This window comes from Pristis pectinata, chromosome 18 (assembly GCF_009764475.1).
Source record: "Pristis pectinata isolate sPriPec2 chromosome 18, sPriPec2.1.pri, whole genome shotgun sequence".
In the NCBI taxonomy this organism is placed as follows: Eukaryota; Metazoa; Chordata; class Chondrichthyes; order Rhinopristiformes; family Pristidae; genus Pristis; species Pristis pectinata.
The window spans coordinates 4,253,037-4,276,799 of record NC_067422.1 but is presented as its reverse complement, the minus strand read 5'-3'; the positions used below and the strand labels follow the sequence as shown (position 1 = coordinate 4,276,799).

Below are 23,763 nucleotides of genomic sequence, written 5' to 3'. Positions count from 1 at the left end.
CCTCCATTTTTCTTACTTCCATGTGCCTATCTAAGAGCCTTAATGTCCCTATTGTATCAGCCTCTACAACCACCCCCGGCAGTGCGTTCCAGGCACCCACCACTCTCTGTGTAAAGAATCTCTGATATCTCCCCTGAACATTCCTCCTCTGATCTTAAACAATGTCCTCTGGTATTGGCTATTACTGCCCTTGGGAAAAGGTGCTGGGTGACCATTCTGTCAATGCCCGTCATAATCTATGCTCCTATATTAAGTTGCCTCTCATCCTGCATCCAAAGAGAAGAGCCCTAGCTCGCTCAACCTTTCCTCATAAGACATGTTCTCTAATCCAGGCAAAATCCTGGTAAATTTCCTCTGCACCCTCTCTAAAGCTTCTACATCCTTCCTATAATGAGGCGACCAGAACTGAACACAATACTCCAAGTGTGGTCTAACCAGAATTTTATAGAGCTGTAACATTACCTTATGGCCCTTGAACTCAATACCCTGACTAATGAAGGCCAGCACACCATACGCCTTCTTAACCACCCTATCAACTTGCGCAACAACTTTGAAGGATCTATGGACTTGGACCCCAGGATCCCTCTGTTCCTCAACACTGCTATGAATCCTGCCATTAACCTTGTACTCCACCTTCATGTTCATTCTTCCAAAGTGTATCACTTCACACTTTTTTTTAAAAAAGTGTGAAGTGATACACTTTGGAAGAACAAACATGAAAACAACGAACATGAAAACAGTGATACACTTTGGAAGAACGAACATCTTTTTTAAAAAAAATCAACTCAGACACCATCGATTTAAACCTCCACAACTTCCAGGGTTCTTGAAAAGAACTTGTCGACACGATTTCAGTAAACGTTGGGACGAACAGAGTAGCTTTGGCTTTCTGTACTTAGTTGGAAGAACTTTTCATTCATGCAACGTCATGCAATTAATGCCTGATTGGAGGACAATCAGAAAAACTTTACCAAAGCGTCTCTAAACATGTTTTCTTGCAGTACATGGGTTTAAATAACCACACTGTCTTCATAGTGCTGTTGTTATTTTGTGTACTATTTTGTAGATCTTGAACGACACTTTGACAGATAAGATATACCACATTATTTGGTCATTTCAAATGTGTACAAAGTTGCAATTGGCACAGTATTGTATATTTAGGAAGTCCCTATTTGCCAGCCTGTGCTCCTCCTCCCCCCAACATTATTCTGGCTTCTGCCCTCTTCCGTTCCAGTCCTGATGAAGGGTCTCGACCCGAAACATCGACAGTTTATTTCCCTCCATAGATGCTGCCCGACTGGCTGAGTTCCTCCAGCATCTTATGTGTGTTGCAGCCCATAAGTATTGCTCACTACTGGCATTACACCATGATTCTTTAAGAATCTTTAAATAAGATTGGGTTCAATCCAGGGATAAAATACTCTGAAGAACAATTTGCAAAATTTGTCATTTTGTAAAAGATGTGGAATGTGTGATAGAGCTCTCACATAACATGTTCGCATTAAAAACATTGGAAGAAAACATAAGCATTCTGGATTTGAACTCAGACCTGCCATTTGTGTACCATGTGATGTTACATTGTGATTCATTCTGTACTGTGATTGCAAAGTTGTGTATTTTGGTAAACCAGTGATATCATGTAACACAACCACTGACCTGTTTTAATATTTTCGATTGCCTAAGCTTTCTTGTGTAATTATAGTACATTTTATCACTTAAATAGACTATTATTAAATTGTCAGCCATGGTGCATTTGGCAACAGTATCACCTCTGAGTCAGAAAGTTCTGGATTCCAGTCCCACTCCAGAGACTTAAGCATAAAATCTAGTCTGACACATCAGTGAGATATTGAGGGCTATTTGCCAGATAAGATGTTAAAGTGAGGCCCAGTGTATCCTCTCAAGTCAACATATAAGATATCATGGCATTATTTCAAAGAAAACGGAGAGCTGTTCCTTGTGGGCTAATTTTTTTTAACTTCAACCAACATCACTAAAAACCGATTATTTGGTTATTATTTTCATTGCTGTTTGTTGGAGCTTGTTCTGCATAAATTGTCTGCTGCTTTCGGTATGCTACAATGGAATATCTCTTTGGCTGTAAAGAGCTTTGGATTTCTCTAAGATTATGGGAGGCACAATGTAAATGGAAGTCTTACTCTATTAAATATGAATACAATATGAAGCAATGGTGAATGGAGGCAGATTATAGTATCTGCATTCAGCTGAGCTCTCTGTTAGATATTTCCCAGCTGAAAGTTATGAATATGCAGTTCTTCAGGTTTGTGATCTTAAAAACAGAAGTGGCATTTTTTTCTGAAATGTGGTTTAGAGCTGGATGTAGGGAAAATATTAAGATTTCAAATTATATGCTGTCACACCATGGTTGAATTTATCACCATCTCTGTCAATAAGTGGCTCGTAATAAACAGGAAGAAAAGAAACATGTTTTGTGTGTATAATTTTTCTCAGAATCATGGTGGAAACATAAGAAATGTAATCAGCCCACACTTCAAACTTAGTAAATTACTTTATGCTGAGTAAGTGTGTTTGTAGAGTCAAAAATATGTGTGGGAAGGGGATATTATTGAAAGTTTAGAATTAAGACTTAAAAGGAATGGAGTGTTTCCACTCTGTAATTTTGGGATTATGCTGTATTTTGTACGATCTTTTAAACTACACCAGGTATTTCAGGTTGATAAAAATAGCTTGCTTTTGAACTACAAAGCATGAAAAATATTAGCGTGATGAACTTCAGTTTTCTCTTTTATGCCAGTCAATCATAGTATGCAAAATGAGTTTATTTGGAATTTACATTAGACTGGTGATCAAAGTGACTACAGGAAGAAAATTGGAGTACAATGAAATACAGGTCATCCCCAGGTTATGGCGGGGTTCCGTTCCTGTGAACTGTTTGTAATGCAAACAGTTGCAAGTTGGAAATGCGGCTGCGAACTGAGTTCCGAGGCAGTAGAAGATGCCTGCAACCTGCAGCAGCCGGCACATCGTCCCTCTGGTCTCCCAAATGCTCATTCGTGTGTACGGGCTGTACATAAGTTGCGCGTTTGAAAGCTGGGGAAGACCTGTGTTGTCTTACAAACATTAGAAAATTAGGAGCCTGTCGCCTACACCACATTTAATAACATCACGGCTGATCTGATTGTAACCTCAACTCCACATTGCTGTCTACCTGTTATATCTTGGTCTCCAGCTGTGCTCTCACCAATGCCATAAACAATTTTGACAAAACTGTTAAAGCATAATTGAAGCATAACCTCCATTCTTGTGTATTCAATTCCCCAAACAGTAAATGCTTTGATTCTTATAGTACTGACTTTTTGACACTCAGATTGCATTCTGACCCTTTCTGATTTTGGGATATTTAAAATGTTGTTTTTAAATATGCTGTCCCAAAACACTAAATGCAAGCAGTCTGAATTAATTTACAGTGAAAAGTATGTCAATATTATCCCTTCAGCATTTGGTTTCTGGTTAAGTGCTTTAGTAGATTACTTACATCCAAAATATCCTGAATAACTGGTAAGGTGAAAACAAATACATTGCAAAACTATTGAGATGGAAATTTTGATAGTTCAGGAGTGCTCGTTAACTTAAGAGGAAATAATTAATGAGGGTCCTGCTCACCGTTAGCTACTTTTGGATGGATGCCCACATACTCCAACTGGCTGAACAGCACCTATGCCAGAACTGCTCTGCACTACTCTGTATTCTGCATTTTTGCTTGTAAAGTGTATATAAAAGGGCATCGTCAATCTATTAAAATGACTTTGACAAACAACAATGACAAGACTGGCAATATTATAATGTCATTATATCTCCGTTTATGTCTTTAGTTTTAGATAAAGTATATTAAGGAATTACAGTTAAATCTATTCTAGGGCACCCTGAGACAGATATGAAACATTTCACAGGTCAGTGTGCATCAGCTTTGAAGCCTAGCTGAAAGCAGAAGTGATGCCTTTTATGAATGTTTAATTGAGCCGTTAAAAACAGGGTTTGGGCTGGAGCTGAACTAGTGAGTAACATGTATTGGAAACCAGCATTAATTGTCAATAAAGTATTAACCATTCAATATTTACATTAGTTTTATATTGGGATTAATGGATATCTGGAAATGATTATAAGATAGTACATTCAATAAGGTTCACAGATGATGTAATTAAACTTGAGAGGAAGTATATTGTGCGCTTCAACACTACTGATCAGTTGAGTCTGGAACGGATGTTCTATGCAGAATCTTCTCCCTAGCTAACCTAGGACAATCTACCCCAGCAACAATGCAGGTTGCCTATTATCCCAGCATTCTTCACTCGGACATGTCTGATGAGCAACTTACACTCAGCTTTTCCTACATGGCAGTTTTAAAGCTTAAACAGGAACAAAGGAAAATTGAGAGACACCAATCAAGTATACAGGTCATTCTTTATAACACATAGTATTACGTAGCATTTCATTTCTCTCCAGCACCAAGAATTTTCAGCTCCTCATTCAAAATTTGTTTTGTGCTGATTCTTGAACTATTTTGATGAAAGCTGATTTCAGAGGTTAGAGGCAATATTGAAATGGGTTTAGTTGTCAGTGAGTGGGTAAAGGCAAAAGTAAGTCAACTTTAAAAGCATACAGCTGTTCTTTATTGTATGTGGCCTATCAGCATCTGAAACCCATTTAAGCAATAACAGTCACAGTTTCCACAGTCTATCACTAGGCATTCAGTTTGCCCTTTCTTGCATGCTGGTTGACCTTCCCTCCTGGGGGCAGAATGTGAAGTAGGAACAGAGGACAGAAATATGCAGGATTTGTGTTTAATGGTCTCAGAAAAGCTGAGAATAGGGAATGGTATTTTAGTTACGCAGTTATATTCAGCTTTGGCAAAAGCTAAAATATTCTTTTACATGAGAACAGAGTTTTTTTTGATTGAAACATCTGGGAATTGGGGGAGGAGGTGGGGATTGCAGGTTGATATGTTAAAGACAAGCAGCTTTACTGTGGTTTGTATATGCACCATATAAAGATGTGAAATTTCAAAGAGTGGGAATAGTCCTCTTAACAGGAACCAAAAAAAAGTATTTTTGAAGTTGCTGGGTTCCCACAATGTCTGCACCTGATGCCAATTGCTATTTTTTATCTTTGCACAGCATAAATAAATTTATTGCATTATGCATCTTACATTCACAAGTGAATTAATAAGTACTGTTTGCTTGGGTATGGGGATCTCCCAGCATTTATACAAATCTCTCATTGAACATGGGCATTCAAGGCCACCTTGTCTAAGGGAGCCGTACAGGAACATGGTTATGTTTTCTCGTGTCAATTTTTCATTAAGTGTAGGGCTTGCTTTCAAGCACCTTGTACCAGATGTTACTGCTTGAAGTGGAAGAGGATCAAAGGAAAAATGCCAATGAAATCAGCTGGCACCAGTCAGGCTGCATACACCCACCATCATCTCATCAACCATATGTGCAGGCCTGGTACATATTTAGTGTGTGAAAGTAAATAACCATCCATTTTTCTCTGGGTCATGTCCGCAGCATTTTTTTTCTGAGAGTCTTTTTCTTTCATTTAAGTTTCAGGTGAACATGCATTCTAAGCATTGAAAAGCCTAGAGGATTCTTTGCATGCTTAGCATTGGTCAGTAGTATCAGGTTGAAAGGCAGCCCTTTGCAACTTGCAAACTGTTGGGAGCGGTTTCCTTAACATTTTATTTAGCATCCATTCTCAGGTCTTGTGGCTCATTGGCACAATCTTACTGAATGCTCCATATTCTTTTTAAGAAATTTCTTCTCTTTGTTAAATATTTTAGGTTTACCTCAGGCTTTGCTTGTGTGCAACAATGCTGGTCAATCTCAGATGTTGGGGCATGCTAGCCAATATCTGATTATATTTTTGCACAAAGCCTGTAATGGTGGCTAGTGAGTTGAACTGGATCTTGTTCTTCTTAGACATTGCCTCAGGGTCAACAAGAACATACCTCTTATATACACCCCCAAGTGTGATTTTTTCCAGAATTTCAATTGCCAGACTAAGAAACGTTGAGTGAGATGAGGTCCAATCCGACTCATTATTTATGTCAATTTAAGCAACACAAGTTAACACACAGCTACCTCCTCCACTTAACCATTGACAAATGAAGAAAAAATAATATCCTGGCCCTATAGTGGACTGACTGGAAACCTATCTTCTTTCTAGGGTACATCCAGGTACACTGCCCTGCTGTAATCAGCTTCCAGCTCAAGACCAACACTCTATGTTTCCTGTTCAAAACTTTTCTGTTTTTTCCTCTGAGCTCCCACCAAGTCAGAAGGCTTTATCTTCAAAACTTCCCATTCAGGGATTTGTCACACTAGTACATCAATTCACAGTCAGGAATTACCAGGAATGAGTGAGCTAATATAATCAGCGTTTCAAGGGGTCATCATGGCATTATATAGAAATATATAAAGATGTGTTATGGACAGTGCTGCTATGCTGGAAACCTGCGTACTCTCCCTGCTCCTGTTGTGCTGAGAACCTGGTGCAAACTTTGACCTCTCCTGGTGCTCCCACAGCAAAGAACTTCCCATGGCTTGGTGTGGAGAGGCTGCTTGTGGGGGCTGGTGCTGAAATATGGCACTCAGGCTGTCACATGAGTGTGGGCCATTACTGGGGTCTGGCAGCAGCTTCTCCATATGTTGATAGATCAGGGTCCTGTGGTTTCCGTCATCACCGTCTCTTGGATACAATGGAGGCATTCCCAAACCTGGGATGCCTTGATCTTTGCGATGCTGTTCCCAGATCCCTGGAGCTGCAGTACTTCACTTTTTGCGGAGCTGCAGTACTTCACTTTTTGCAATACTGTTCCCATATTTCCAGAGCTGGGATGCCTCATTTTGTAATGCTGTTCCCAGAGCTGGGATACCTTGCTAAATGCACAGCATCTTGGACACAACTCAAATGATGAATTGAACTTATCCAGAGTTGAGGATATTCCAGGTTTAATACTTGAATTTGCAGAGCTGACTCACCTTGAGGTTGGAGCACGACAATTGGCCCCAGAACTCTGGGACTACAGAATAAAGAATTGGTCAGAGTCCTTGGTCCCAGTTGACATGGTATGCATGTGCAGATATTGGCTAAAGATGAAGCCCTGAATGTGAGGATTTCATGGTTGAATATCTTGGCCAATACACACCATCATCATTCACAAAAGTAGATACTTGGATCAGATGCTGGAAGTCAGTGGGCACCTGTGGAGTAAACTTGAAGCATGAATCAAGGTCTTGAGGAGAAAAGAAAAGAGGGAGAAATACTGACAGGGGAGCACTATTCCTTCAGGTTTATGGTTCTAAAGGCAGTAAGTATTTCTACTTGATTTTGCCTGGCTTTAGATTTATTTGGCAGTCCCTTATGAAATCTTCACATTCTTCCATCTTTTTACTGTTTGAAACTTTTGATCTTCATGGATCATTCTTGCACACTCATCCTGCTGGGGTTACTTGAAGCCCAGATCAATTATTGTATGCTATTGCTGCTTTTATTCAGATTTTTTGCAGCTCACACCAAACCTCTTGTCTAAAAGCAACTTTTTTTTGTTGTAAATGGCTTTTTCCCTCAGCGGCTTGTATGATGAACACCAATCACATTATTATGCTTAATCTTGTATATCTTTATCATCTCAGGTGCTATTTCTTCATTACTGTCAACCACAACTTGTATTTATATAGCAACGTTAATGTAATAAACTGTCAGAAGCTGCTTCACAGGAGTACTCGCAAACAAATTTTAACACCAACAAGTAAGTAGGTATTGATGAAGAAAACAAAATACAGAACAGGTCCAGCAGCGGCTGTGGAGGCAAAAGTTGTAACTTGATGTTTCGGGTTGAGACCATGCATCAGGACGGAGAGGAAAGTGGAAAGATTGCCGGTATATAGCAGTACAAGGGAGAGGTGGGGCAGCAGCTGATTGGTGGATAGGTGGAACCAGATGGGGAGGGGAAAAGTGAACAAAGGGAGAAGAAAACTAGGTGGACGTGTGTGGGAGAAGAATGCCAGGAGTGTGGGTTACCCGAAATTAGAGATTTCTTGTTCATACCATTGGGTTGCAAGCTGCCCGTTTGGAGTATGAGATGTTGTTCTTCTAATTTGCATTTAGCCTCTCCATAGCAATGGAGAAGGCAGAGGACAGACAGGTCAGCATGGGAGTGGGGAGGAGTATTAAAATAATAACGTGAACAAAGGGAGAAGAACAAAAGGCAAAAATTTAAAACAGGCTGAGTTAACATTGTAGATGGATGACTGATACAGAGGAAGAAATCAAGTTACCTGAAGTTTTAGAATTCAATACTGAGTCCAGAAGGCTGCTACATGCCCAGACTCAAATTGCAGTGCTGTTCCTCAAACTTGTGTTGGGCCTCACTGTGACGGTAAAGGAGGTCACAGACCAATAGGACAGAGTGCGAATGGGATGAGGAATTAAAGTGGCAGGCAACTTTAAGCTCAGGGTCAGTCCTGCAGATAGAATGCAGGTTGTTCTATAAAGTCACCCAGTCTCTGTTTGGTTTCTCCGATGTAGATATGACCACATTGTTTTTTGTTTCTAATTTTATCTTCTTTTTTCTCTCTGAGAGCGGAGGACATGCCCACACTGATCTGCTGAGTTTGTCTTCCTGTTCTGCATTTTGCAACTCCTCCATTCTTTTGTCTATGTTCTAACTCTGTAACTGCTCCCATTTACTAGATAAACTAGTTTACAGCTTATCCCCATAGTCAATTCAATTTTACTCCATCAGACACATCCCCTTTTCCCCGAAACTCCCTGCAACTTTACAAGCTCCTTTTCCCCCTTTTCATATCTGATGAAGGGTCTCATCATTTTCTGTTTTTCTCTCTGTAATGTCGATTGGATCATCCCCATTTACTTTTGTTTGTGCCATTAATTAATTTATCTTGTTACAAATTCTGGATAAAGAGCCTTCAGTTTTGACTTTTTACTATTTTTCTCTGCTGTGACTCTAATTGAAGGTATGCTCATATGTTTGCACTGTCCTTTCCTGATAGATTCTGGTTATCAAGACCTATTTTGCAACTCTGCACCATTGACTTGTCAATTCTCTAACTTTCAAAATGTTCTCTTATCCACCACACCCTCCTTTTAGTTTAAGGCCTTCTTTCGAGCCCTTGTTATTCCATTCACCAGAACACTGATCCTAGTCTGATTCAAATGAAACATGACCCAATGGAACATGTCCCTCTTTCCCTTGTACTGGTGCTTGTGAATTGAAACCCATTTCTCCCACACCAATCTTTGAGCCACGCACTCAACTCACTGTCCTCATTCAAGCTGTGCCAACTTGCATGTGACTCAGTTGCTAATACAGAGAAATTATTCTGTGGTTTTAGTTTTTAATTTAGCTGTAGCTCTCATACTCCAGAAGAATGTCTTCTTCAGTCCTATTACGTTGTTGGTTCCAACAATATGCATGAGGAATGGAGTGGGCTTTTCCATCCCATTTCAAGTTCCTCTCCAGCCCTGTGGAGATGTCCTGAACCCTGATACTTGGCAGCCTTCAAGACTCATGCTCATTACTGCAGAGAACAGCATCTATCTCCCTAACTGTCCCTTTTCATTTTTACATTCTTTTCACGCCCTCAGTTTAAATCACCCTCTATACCACAATGCAGGGTTTTGACCCGAAACATCGACACTTGCTTTCTTCCCACAGATGCTACTCAACCCACTGAGTTCCTTCAGCAGATTGTTTGCTTATCCGTGTGAATCTCCTCTGCACCCTCTCCAGTGCAATCATGACCTTCTTATAATGTGGTGACCAAAACTGCACATAGCACTCCATAGAACATTACAGCACAGTACAGGCCTTTCGGTCCACAATGTTGTGCCGACATTTTATCCTGCTCTAAGATCTATCTAACCTCTCCCTCCCACATAGCCCCCACCATTTCTCTATCATTCATTTCTCTATCATTTTTATCTAAAATATTTAATTTCAGTTAGATCTGAATGCTACAACCTATGCAAGGTTGCCAAGGAGTTTTGGATATTGATGTTTTTTTAAACTGTGGACTGCCACTGTGATAAAATGGGGCCTGCACAGTGGTGCAGCTGGTAGAGATCAACGCTCCAGTGACCCAGGTTCAATCCCGACCCCCGGCGCTGTCCGTGCGGTTTGCCGGCTCTCTGTGACTGTGTGGGCTTTCCCCAGGGTACTCCAGTTCCTTCCCACATCTCAAAGAGTTGGTGGGTTAATTAGCCGCTGGAAATTGCCCTTGGTGTGTGCAAGTGTGGGGTAAAATCTGGGCAGTTGATGGGAATGTGGGGAGAATAAAATGGGATTAGTGTGGGTGGCTAATTGATGGTGCAAGGACTTGGTAGTTTGGAACTTACTCCATATTAAATACTACACAATAGTGTAGAACACAATTGCAAACCGGCATTCTCTACACTTCAGCTTTTCGTTAACTTCAGTGTGGGCTACATGACAACCTACAACCACCCAGTCTGAATGCCAGTGTTGAAGCAATCAATGATACAACATAGGAAGAGCTCATTTGACCCACCATGCTTAGGGTGGCTAAATGGTGTTATCAGAATCAGAATTATCATCGCCATCTTATATGATGTAAAATTTGTTGTTTTGCGGCAGCAGTACAGTGCATAGACATAAAAAACCATAAATTACAAATAAATAAATAGTGTGGAAAAAAAAAGGAACGATGAGGTAGTATTCAGGGACCATTCAGAAATCTGATGGCTGAGGGGAAGAAGCTGTTCCTGAATCATTGAGTGTCGGTCTTCAGGCTCCTTTACCTCCTCCCCGAAGGTAATAACACAAAGATACAGGAGATATCAGGCCTAATCTCACTTTCCTGTTCAGTCAGAAGCTTGCATGTTCCATTCATCGAATTTTGTAGAGCAATTCTGTAGATCTTTCAAGTTGTTATCGAAAAACCTCCTGAAAATTATTCCAAAGACATACAGGTTAGGAGCTGTGGGCATGCTACGTTAGTGCCAGAAGAGTGGTGACACTTGCGGGCTGCCCCCAGCACATTCTCAGTAATGCAAAAAGGCGCATTTCACTGTGTTTCAATGTACATGTGCCTAATAAATACATTTCTAATATCTACCCTGGGAGAAAGTTTCTGCTGTCTACCCTAGCTCTGCCTCTCAGAGGAAGTTCCTTTCTCTTCCAAGATCAGATCTGAATGGGAGAGAAGTTTTCCCCTCCTTACATGCAGTGAATCCATTGAGAGCAACGATCAGATGTAGCAGGATTTCACATTGTGTAAGGATTAGAGCAAACGGCAATGGTGTGTACATAATAATGAGGTGAGGGACTGCAGAGAAAATGAATGTTGTTGCAGTCAGTGTGATATGACAGTGTGTTTGACTGGTCAGAGCGAGTACAACCCAGGTGCTCTAACAGCCAGCATTGACTTGTTGAGCCTCCTTCTGTGTGATAAGAAAGCGTGAAAATTAAATATGAGCAGCTTGGTAAATCAGCAAATACATGAGCCTTCGCTGGCAAGCATGAGGCAGTTTCCTCTGTAGGGACTGTGCACAACAGCCCAGCCATTCACTTCTTTGAATACTAGCCCCCATCTTTCTGGTGACTGCCACAGGTTTCTACTTTTATTCCAGCAGGAGGAATATGTCCCTTCTGCTCCTGACTGCCCCCACGGATGTTTCACCGGGTCTGGGTGCTGATGTTGCTAGTGTTGGTTGCATCTTCAAAATTCCACCAGACCTTTCTACAAATGACAAGATATGGTTGTGAGAGAGCCCATGACACACACAATGTGGTCTGGTGGAGTGAAACCTCAAAGGAAGATGTATTTGCTGAATTATTCAAAAATTAGAGAATGCAACTTGCTAAGTTTTGTTCCAGGTCTTCCACACATAATCCTTCATGAACTTTCGCAGGAGCTTTGTGACTTTGTCTTCATTTCAGCATTGCCCATAAATGGTGATAGACCTGCAGCAGCTTTCAATGCTGCATATTTACATCAAGTCATGAAACCTACCGAATACTGAAAGGCCTGGATCGAGTGATGTTTGCATCAGTAGGAGAGTCGACAATCCGAGGGCACAGCCTCAGAATAAAGGGACATCCCTTTAGAACTGTGATGAGGAGGGATTTCTTCAGCCAGATGGTGGTGAATCTCTGGAATTTGTTGCCACAGAGGGCTCTGGAAGTCAAGTCATTGGGTGTATTTAAGGCAGAGATTGATAGGTTCTTGATTGGTAAGGGGGTTAAGGGTTTCAGGGAGAAGGTGGGAGAATGGGGTTGAAAACAAAAAAAAAAATCAGCTATGATTGAATGGGCTTGATGGGTTGAATGGCCCAAATCTGCTCCTATATCTTATGGTCTTATAGAGTCATACGGCAAAGAAAATGGCCTTTGACCAACATATCCATGCCAACCATCAGGTACCTTTCAGACTAATCCTATTTATCAGCATTTGGTCTGGAGTCTACCGTGCCTTGGCAATTCAAATGCTCATCTAGATACTACTTAAATGTTGTGAGAGTACCTGCCTCCATCAGCCCCTCAGGCAGTGCATCCCACTCTCTGGGTGAAAGTAACCTTCCTTAGTTCCTCTCTACACCTCTTATCTATTACCTTATTCCTGTGCCCTCTGGATTTAGACAGCTCTGCTCCGAGGAAGAGGTTCCTAATATCTATGACCCATAATTTTGTATATCCAAAAAGATTCCGCCTCAGCCTCCTCCTCTCTGTGGAAAACAAACCTGGCCTACCCAGTCTCTCCCAGTAACTGGAATGCTTCATCCCAGGCAACATCCTGGTGGATCTCATCTGGACCCTCTCCAGTGCAACCATGTCCATCCTGTAGAGTGGTGACCAGAACCGCACACGGTCCTCCAGCTGTGGCTAACCAATGCTTTGTAAAGATGTACCATAACCTCTGTGCACTTATATGTCCTGACTAATGAACTCAAAGATCTTTCTGCCTTATCATCTACCTGAGCTGCCACCTTCAGGGATCACTCCAGTTGTGACCTAACCAATATTTTATAAAGCTGAACCAAAACTTCCCTGCTCTTCTATCCTCTGCCCCAGCTTATGAAGTCTAATATCCTGTACATCACCTTCACCACCCTATCTATCTGTGTGACCATCTTCGGGGATCTTTGGACTTGTATGCCAAGGTTCCTTTGTTACTCTACTCAACTCTCTAGGGCTTTACCTTCACTGTGCATGCCCTACCCTTGTTAGTCATCCAAAACTACATCACTTTGCATTTATCAGGATTACATTCCATGTGTCATTGCTCTGCCCATTTTACTAATTGATCAATATCTTCCTGTAAACTATTCTCCTCACCACATCCCCAATTCTGGCTCTGGCCTCGTGCTTATCAACATACCCAATTCCTGCTCTGGATGCACACCTAACTATGCCTCTGACCCCCAGTTCTAGCTCACACCAAACCATATCACTGACTGCTGGCTCTGGTCTCACACCAAACCTCCCCACAACCCCTGGCTCTGGTCTCATACCTTACCACCGCTAGCGACCAGGTACAAGATTTGGTGTGCAGCCAGAAGTTCTGCAGCGGTTCACGGAGGTGGATCACTACCAAATTTTCAAGGGCATTTAGAGATAGGGCGTTCCCAGTAATTGCACACGTGTAAGTTAACAGAAAGAAATCAGGGTTGTGATCAATAGGTTTTGAATACACAAAGGGATTCAAGGGATGCGGGAAATCAAATTTAAAGAGAAGGATCAGCCGCAACCCTACTGAAAGGCAGAGCTTGGAGTAGAGTTCAGAGGCTGAGTGGACGACTCTTTTTTATTTGTTTGTTTTGTTGAGTTATTATCTTAATGACAAAACGGCAGGCAGAGATAGCTTTGTAAAGTTCAGGTTTTGTCTCACAGCTGACTTACTGTGTATCCCTGCAATGAGATTTTAAATTTCTGGATTAAAATAGAAGCACATGAGATCAGAAGTTTCTGAAGTGGTGCATTTCAAGCACCAGTTTAAGGTTTTGTATGAGTAGTATACGGTTGCTGCAGTTCAAGGAGAAAGCACATTATCACCTTCTCTGGGCAGCTTGGGATAGATAATAAATACAGCTTTTCCAGCATTGCCCACATTCCCAAGAACGAGCAAACATAAGGTACTTAATCACAGTGGAGGGTGCATTAGTTTTTATTTATGGGCTTATAGGAGATCTAATCTTTCCCAGTTTTGCTGAATATCTATGATGGTATCAAAATATAACCGTGTTTAGAACATATAATTCTCAACTTTGAAAGTTCAAGAAACGATCAAAGGAGAACACTTGTTTCACAGATAGTAATAATCATCCACAGACAGCTGTTGGCTCATAGTGTACATGAAATCCTTTTCTTCCCCTCATTCTCTCTTTCAGCTCTTGCCAGGCCACATCGCTCCCCTGTGACTGAGCGTGGGCAGGCACATACTCCCATGCCTCTGTCAGTCCCAAGTTTTAGCCAGTTGTTGGAGGAACGCAACATTGGTCTGATAACAGCTTTTTATCTTCAGGGTCTGGCCCTCTTTCAGTATTTCTCCATGGCAATACAGTTAAAATTGTGAACTTAAGAACTTTTGGTTTTAAGCTGTACATCACGTTGCATAATAACAAGTGTAACATTGAATACGGAGCACAGAAACAAGTCATTCTGTCCAATCAACCTGTGCTCTCACTGTCCTGAGGGGCTTCTACATTGATGTCGTGGGGCTGAACAGATTAGCCTCCCACACCTGGCATTGTTTTTTGTGCTGGGTACATGTCCAACCACTGACTTAATTTTACAGCTCTCCTGATGGTATATTCAGTCAAATGTCAAGGGCATTTACTTTCAAGTTGCTTCAGCTATTTTGTCATTTTTGGACAAATGCTAAGTTGTTGTGGTAGAACACCAATTATGAATTGAAGAGCAATTCATGACTGACAGTACAATCAATGACACTTCCATCACTTGATGATTAAAAGTATACTGAGGATTAGACTGGTCTGTCCTGCTTTCTGTGAACAGAATGTAGAGGGCAACATTCTACATTGTTCATGAGATGCCTGTTTTCTGGTTGTACTGGAACAATTTGGCCAGAAACCTGCTGGATTTGGAGCACACCCTCAGCACTATACCAAACCCAGGATGTTGTCAGAGTAAAGTGAACACAGGGACACAAGAAATAAGAGCAGGAGGAGGCCATCTGGCCCATCGAGCCTGCCCCACCATTCAATAAGATCATGGCTGATCTGGCCGTGGACTCAGACCCACCTGCCTGCCTTTTCCCTAATTCCCCTACTATGCTAAAATCTATCTAACTGTGTCTTAAATATATTTAATGGGGTAGCCTCTACTGCTTCCCTGGGCAGAGAATTCAACTGATTCACTACTCTCTGGGAAAGCAGTTTCTCCTCATCTCCATCCTAAATCTATTCCCCCCCCCCCCCCCGGAATCTTGAGGCTATGTCCCTAGTTCTAGTCTGATCTACCTTATCTATCCCTTTCATAATTATATATATTTCTATAAGATCCCCTCTCATTCTTCTGAATTCCAGTGAGTATAGTCCCAGGCGACTCAATCTCTCCTCATAGGCTAACACCCTCATCTCCGGAATCAACCTGGTGAACCTCTATTGCACTGCCTCCAAATCCAGTATATCTTTCCTCAAGTAAGGAGACCAGAACTGCATGCAGTACTCCAGGTGCGGTCTCTCCAGTACCCTGTACTGTTGCAGCATAACCTCCCTGCTCTTAAATTCAATCCCTCTAGCAATGAAGGCCAACGTTCCATTTTCCTTCTTCATAACCTGTTGCACCTGTGAACCAACCTTTTGCAATTCATGCACAAGCACTCCCAAGTGTCTCTGCACAACAGCATGCTGCAGTCTTTCACCATTTAAATAATAATCTGATCTTCTATTTTTCCTTCCAAAGTGGATGACCTCGCATTTACCAACATTGTACTCCATCTGCCAGACCCTTGCCCACTCACTTAACCTATCTATATCCCTCTGCAGACTCACCGTGTCCTCTGCACAATTTGCTTTTCCATTTTTCTCCTTTGTGATGGAAAAAGAAATACAAAATTTTCTTTTACATTCTTTCAAGATTGTTATACATTACAAGTGCAACAACTCTTCCTCAACCCTTGTTAGCACGTTGTTCTTCCAATGTGGTCATCACTACCCTGCTGTGAGGAAACAGCTTAAATGCTTAAATCACCAGTGAAATGAGGAGGTATGGAACTTCACACGCAATGCGAGCTTCATTATTTCCTGAGAATTACTTGGATCACCTCGATAGACTTCCAGTACTTGCGCCAGTCTTTCCATGTGAAAGCCACCATTCACTACAAGGAACATTACCATGAGGGAAGCAAAATAAAATCAAGCGATATATCCAAACTGTACTTCTTAATGTCAATAACACATGGGCATTACATTTCTAATTGCTTGTCTTTGGGAACTTGATAATCATAAATTGTTCAAGAAATACCAAAAATGATAGTCATGAAAATTATGATATAGGCTATATTTTTCTCTGTTCATTAATATTAGTAAAATGTTGACTGTAAACCTTTTCAGTTTTCTTTCTATCTTAATGGCTTTATTGATATTGGTAAACTGGGGGAAATGTATTTGAAGATTATTCTGAAACACTCTATGTAAGGTTGTTATGATTAAAAGGTTTATTTCCTATAATAAGCACTCATAATATTTCCCTACATATGCTAACGATGTGAGATTGCCTCTCACCTGCTTAGCAGAGTCTAAACAGATCTCTAAACCGTGAGGAAAAAAGCAGCCATAAAGATCCCAGTGGCCTAAAAGCTGCTTCCAAAATCACATACTGGATTCCATCTATCTGAATATAAGATTATAAGACATAGGAGCAGAATTAGGCCATTCGGCCCGTTGAGTCTGTTCCGCTATTTGATCATGATCATTTTCCCTCTCAACCCCATTCTCCTGCCTTCTCCCTGTAACCTTTGACGCCCTTACTAATCAAGAACCTATCATCCTCCGCTTTAATTATACCCAATGACTTGGCCTCCACAGCCGTCTGTGACAATGAATTCCACAGATTCACCACCCTCTGGCTAAAGAAATTCCTCCTCATCTCTATTCTAAAGGGACGTCAATCTATTCTGAGGCTATGCCCTCTGGTCCTAGACTCTCCCACTACTGAAAACATCCCCAGTAGGTTTCAATGAGATCCCCCCTCATCCTTGTAAACTCCAGTGAGTGCAGACCCAGAACCATCAAAAGCTCCTCGCATGTTAACCCTTTCATTCCCAGGATCATTCTTGTGAAACTCCTCTGGACTCTTTCCAATGCCAGCATATCCTTCCTTAGATATGGGGCCCAAAACTGCTCACAATACTCCAAGTGTGGGCTGACCAATGCCTTATAAAGCCTCAGCATTACATTTAGTCCTCTCGAAATGAATGCAGACATCGCAATTGCCTTCCTTACTACCAACCCAACCTGCAAGTTAACCTTTAGGGAATCCTGCACTAGGACTCCCAAGTCCCTTTGCACCTCCGATTTCTGAATTTACTCCCCATTTCAAAAATAGTTTATGCCTTTATTCTTTCTACCAAAGTGCATGACTATACACTTCCTTACCCTGTACTCTGCCACTTCTTTGTCCATTCTCCCAACTTGTCCAAGTCCTTCTGCAGATTCCCTGCTTCCTCAACACTACCTGCCCCTCCACCTATCTTTATATCGTCCACAAACTTGCCAGAAAGCCATCAATTCTGTCATCCAGATCATTAACATATAATGTAAAAAGTAGTGGACCCAACACCGACCCCTGTGGAACACCAGCAGCCAACCAGAATAGGCCCCCTTTATTCCTACTCTTTGCCTTCTGCCAGTCAGCCAATCTTCTATCCATGCCAGTACCTTTCCTGTAATACCATGGGCTCCTATCTTGTTTAGCAGCCTCATGTGCGGCACTTTGTCAAAGGCCTTCTGAAAATCCAAGTAAACAACATCCACTGACTGTCCTTTGTCTATCCTGCCTGTTACTTCCTCAAAGAATTTGAATAAATTTGTTAGGCAAGATTTCTTCTTAAGGAAACCTTGCTGATTTCAGCCTATTTTATCATGTGCTTCCTAAGTACCCCGAAACCTTATCCTTAATAATGGATTCTAACATCTTCTCAACCACTGAAGTCAGACTAACTGGCCTATAATTTCCTGTCTTTTATCTCCCTCCCATCTTAAAGAGTGGATTGACAATAGTGATTTTCCAGTCCTCTGGATCCATTCCTGAATCTTGAAAGATCACTTCAACCGCTTCCCCTGCTGCCAGAGATTTAAACCCAGCTTCCCCACTGCCTATGCTCGGGGCTCCACTTTACCCATCATCTCTGATGAGAACCTGTTGTCCTCTCCACAACTCCCCCACCCTCCCGGGACCTCGCTGAGCCCTCTTCCTCATTTATTCCACTGTCTCTGTCAGGGACTTTGCTTTTCCCATCACCTCCGCTGGAGATCCCACTTCGCAGTAGATGCCGTGTAACATGTCATCTGTGCCTCAGAGCTCACTGCCTCTGCTAGAGATTCTGCATTCCCTCCTGCACTTTCATGGAAATTTCTCCCCCTTCCTCTGCTGTTTCCGTTCCCTCCTCGCCTCACCTCCCTCCTCAGCCCACTGTCTCTGTTGCTTCTTTCCAACTGCTCTCCCACCTGGCACCTCCTGTCTGCTGATAGCCACTGCTCACCTCCCTCCTTTCCAAGATCTGCTGGGACCCACCAACCTTCCCCACCCCTTCCCCCACCTCCAAGCCCACACTGCCTCCTCCAGGACCCATTGCTCCCATTGCTGCTGCCTCCTCCAGTGAACACACGGAAGGAGAGTGTGCGAAAATCAGAGAAACTAAAAATTTTGGAAATGTGAAATAAAAACGCTGGAACACTCAAGTAACATATGAGAAATAGACTTAACTTTTCAAGTCAGATGCCCTGCGTCAAAACTATTCTAGCGAAGGGTTTTTGACCTGAAGTGTTAACCATTTCTCTTTCACAGATGCTGCGTGACCTGCTGAGCGTTTCCAGCATCGTCTGGGTTATGAAGGACAGTTGTCATTGGCGTTTGAGAGACTGTGTGACAAATGCTGAATTTTAGAAATGAGCAAGATTTTCTTTAGTTTTGAGTGAGGACTTCTTTTTGTGTCACACAGAATTCGGTGTAAGCCTAACATCTGTGAGAGTTGCAGATGCGGGTGTATATTTGTTTAGCACCTTGATCTGAAATAATTTATGTACAGCAAGTAACTAATGTGCAATGTTTAGGGACACGTGATTCTTGGCTGCCAGCTGTTTTCTTATGTGAAAGTTATTTTGTCTCTGAAATAGATGCAGCTGCTTTTTTGAGGCAAAGAGGATATTCCCTGGTATGAGAGCATTAACTTGGTTTATTTGAACTGTATTGTCACCACACAAATAAACAGACTTGAAGTAATAATGACCTTCACTTAGCTTTTAAAAAAACGAGAAAGAACCCCATGTTTAAGATTACTGCCACCTGAAGTTGAGATACACAATGTTTTGATCTGTTTTTGTACAAGTCTTACTCTCTGGTTATTTTGTTAGTTAAGAGGCTGGTTTACAATTTGTTTCAGCACAAACTGGGAAGAAAATGTGTACTTTGATAGTAGTGTCGATATCCACGAGTTCCTTACAGAGAAACAACATTATAAATCATTGTGTCTGACAGACTGCAGAGACTAGTGTGGAGGTGATCAGACAAACCATCCTGGGAGCACAGCTCCCTGTGCTTTACCCTGAAAATCTTCTTTATCTGTACCTTTGCTCATAACTCCAATGTGTAAAGAAAAGATTATTTACAGCAAAAGGAAATAAATCTTTCTGATATACTTAAAAGGACATAAGTCGTTGACAAATTACCTTTGCCAAATTACTTCTGGCAACAACAGTAGCTAAACACTAATTGTTTGACATTTCCCCATCATTAATTTTGATTTGTTTATTTTACTGTCATATAGTAAAATTGTAAAGTTCAACAATTATGCTTATTTCCATAATTAAAATATCAGTAATCTCCCTGGAGAAATTATTTTTGGCATGGAAAATGGAATTATGATGGGTTCCAAAAGGTCAGCAAATACATCAGAAAAGTGTTAAAAATCAAAACTTATTGAAGTGGTACAAAACTCAAATCGCCATCTAAAATTAACAGTGCGTCTCCTGAACTGATCCTTGGTATTTTCTACATCCACCACTGCTGTAAATTTTCAGCATGAAGCTATGACAAACTTCATGTGTAATTCTGTGACTGTAATAATTGTGAGCTGTAATCATTTCTAGTTCCATGTCAACTTGAAACTATGCATCAGTGTTTTTTTAAGTTGTGTCTATGTAGTGGTAGCTCTTTGCCATCTGTGAACTATGCTTTAGGAGATTTAGTGAACAATGGTATTGAAAATGAAAAGAAACAGTAATTTCAAAGCAATAATTTGATATTGACGTTAAGTGTAAGGTGGGTTTGGTGGGGGTGGGGGAGATGGTGGTATCAAATAACAATTTAAACCACAGCAGACTTGCTTGAATAGATTATAATTTGAAGCCCCTGATGAGTGTAATCAGTCCCAGGTTTGCAGTATGTACTGTAGACAGAAATCCCTCACAACCAATTGCAGAGCATTTTCCTTTAAACAGTGAGGAGTTCACAGTCGTTAATCAAGGGTGAATGTCACCCAGCAAAAGGACAGTGGTACTTGGGCTTTGCTAACAAGTGTGCTGGACCACAAAATCTAGTGTTTTCTCTCTTCTAATATACAGAAAATCAAAACCATATCCAGTAATGAAAAAAATTCTTGATTGGTATTCTAATTACAGACTTCAAATGGTTTATTATGAATTAGTCAAGCTTTACTATGCAATTTAAAATGTTCTTTGAATTCCATTAGATATTACCTTGCTGTTATTCATGGTATTTTTATTTTCTGTGGGCAATTGCAACTGTCAGCAAAATTCTTTCAGCCAACCCATCTTAGTGTTTACATTCCTCTGCAGCCACCTCCCATCTTTCTTCATCTAACCACCTGCATAACCCTCTTTTCCTTTCTCTCCCATGTACTTATCTAACCTTTTAAATCATCTACCATTCTTGTGAAATGTATTCCCTTTTTGATTTATTTGTGACTAGTTTATGTTGATAGATTCCAGTTCTGTTCTTTCCCAGAAACCAATGCTGCTGTTGCTTCTTGGGCAGTCCCTTGGGGTCGAGGATGAATTCTTTCACTCCAGTCAGTGGGTTTCTGGGGTGGCTGGTGAGGCCAGACTCTGGCAGAGGTGGGACAGGAAGTGCTTGACGGGATGGGCAGGTGGGTCGAATGGGAAGTTGTGCGCTACTTACACCAGGCTTGCTCACTCAAGGTCTCAGCGCTATCCCAGATCTTCAGACTCCATTTTGGTGGTTATGGGCTGTGGACTCTCCTATGAGAGGATGCTACAATTTTTCAAGGTGGCTTTGAAAGCATTAGAGTCATAAAGTAACACAGCATGGTAACAGGCCCTTCAGCCCAACTTGTCCATGCTCTCCATAGCGCCCAGTGAGCACATTTTCTTGCGTTTGGCCCATATCCCTCTAAACCCCTCCTATCCATGTACTTATTATAATATCTTTGAAATGTTGTTATTGTACCTGCCTCTACCACTTTCTCTGGCAGCTCGTTCCATATACCCACCACCTTCTATGTGAAAAAGTTGTCCCTCAGGTCCCTCTTAAATCTTTCACCTCTCACCTTAAGCCTATGCTCTCTAGTTTTTAGCATTCATCCTATCTATACCCCTCATGGTCTTATACACCTCTGTAATGTCACCCCTCAGTCTCCTATGTTCCAAGGAATAACGTCCTAGCCTGCCAAACCTCTCCCTATAACTAAGGCCCTTGAGCCCTGGCAGCATCCTTGTAAATCTTCTCTGCACTCTTTCCAGTTTAATGATGTGTATAACAGTGTGACCAAAAGTGTACACAATACTCCAAGTTCAGTCTCAACAACATCTTGTACAACTGCAATATAACATCCCAGCTCCTATACTCAGAGCCCTGACTGATGAAGGCCAACGTGCCAAATGCCTTCTTCACCACTCTGTCTACCTGTGACACTGCTTTCAGCACACCAAGTACTTGTACTCCTAGGTCATTCATGAATCTTTTCCCCTGTTCTCCCGGACAAAGCTTGGAGAAGAGTGCCTGTCATGAGAAGCTTGTGTTGGTCATGCAAGTGATGCAGCCTGCCCATCTGTGCTGTCTGAGTACAACTAGAACCTCAGTGATAGGGATGTTGGCCTGGGAGAGGACACTGACATTGGTTCACTTATCCTGCCAGTGGATTGAGGTGCCTGCTGTAAGTAATCTAAATCTCAAAAGCAGGGCAGGAGATCAAGGTTCACTGCTGCAGGTAGACATTGAGCCTTGTGCTGGGTTTGACATCTTGACCTTCAAACATTCTTTTCCACAGATGTTGAAAGGCCGTACTGGCACACTGGAAGCAGTGGCAAGATTCATCATCAATGCCTGTCTTAGCTGAGGGGTGGCTCCTGAAATATGTTAAAATGCTCCACTGTTTTCAAGGTCTTCTCGTGGACCTTAATTGTCAAGGGCAACAAACAATGTGCTGGAGGAACTTAGCGGGTTGAGCAGCATCTGTGGGAGGAAAGGAGTTGTTGACATTTTGGGTTTCCTACAGGGTTTTGACCCGAAATGTCAGCAATTCCTTTCCTCCCACAGATGCTGCTCAACCCGCTGAGTTCCTCCAGCAGAATGTTTGTTGCTCCAGATTCCAGTATCTGCAGTCTCTTGTGTCTCCTTAATTACCAAGAGGCAGTGTTGTGCAGGAGGTCAAAAGGAAGGAAGAAAAGAGGACCTTTGATGTGTGGATATTTCATAAAAACCTAATTTTCTCGTATGCTTTACTGCTCCAATCAATGACTCGGAGCTCAACCTTGTTCTCAATTGTTTGTGAGCTGCATCTTGATGACTGAGGCTAGAGATACCTTGGTTTTGGAATGGACGTGATTAAGGTTAAATTGAAACACTCTCTCTTTCTCCCAACTCTGGCAGAAGTTTTAGTTATTTTAAAGACCTCGACTAGGATATTCATCGGGCTTTTCTTTCCTCCTTTCCTGATGGGTATAACTTTACATTTCTGGTGTCATCCTAGTGACGCTTTTTTGCATCCTCAACTAAATCCTTAATTGATAGTGTGATTAGAACAGTAATGCAGTACTCCCAAGCATGCTGTAACCATTCCTTTCAATCCTTTCCCTCTGGAAATAAGCACCAGTTTGCTTTTCATTCAGGCTTTACTGGTTTGCTGCACTAGCTCAAGTAATTTGTACTGTCAGATCCCTTCCCTCCATTGCCTCATTTCAATTCTACGCAATATGGGATCTCTTTATTTTTCTCTGAAATATGAAACCATGCATTGAAATTCATTGTTGCCTATTTAAGCTCACTCTGCAGGTTTATCAATGACTTCTTGTCCAGTTAATACAACAACTGATAAGTTACATTATGGTATTGTTACCATTGATTATTCATGAAATCCAGAACACCCACTGTACATTTCACATTAACAACCTTCTAAAGTGAGCTGCTGGCGTTGAAGTTCGAACACTGGCCTCTCCACTCAGTAACCTGGATTCAAACCCAGCCCTGAAAAATGAGTTGAAAATCCTCTCAGCCTGCCTGTTGCAGGGACCTAGTGA

General features: G+C 41.6%; 1 protein-coding gene across 5 annotated transcripts in view; it reads left to right on the top strand.

Moving 5' to 3' along the window:
• The window catches only part of cep112 (centrosomal protein 112), a 408,417-nt gene that overhangs the window by 198,761 nt on the left and 185,893 nt on the right, over positions 1-23,763 (top strand). The window lies entirely within an intron of this gene.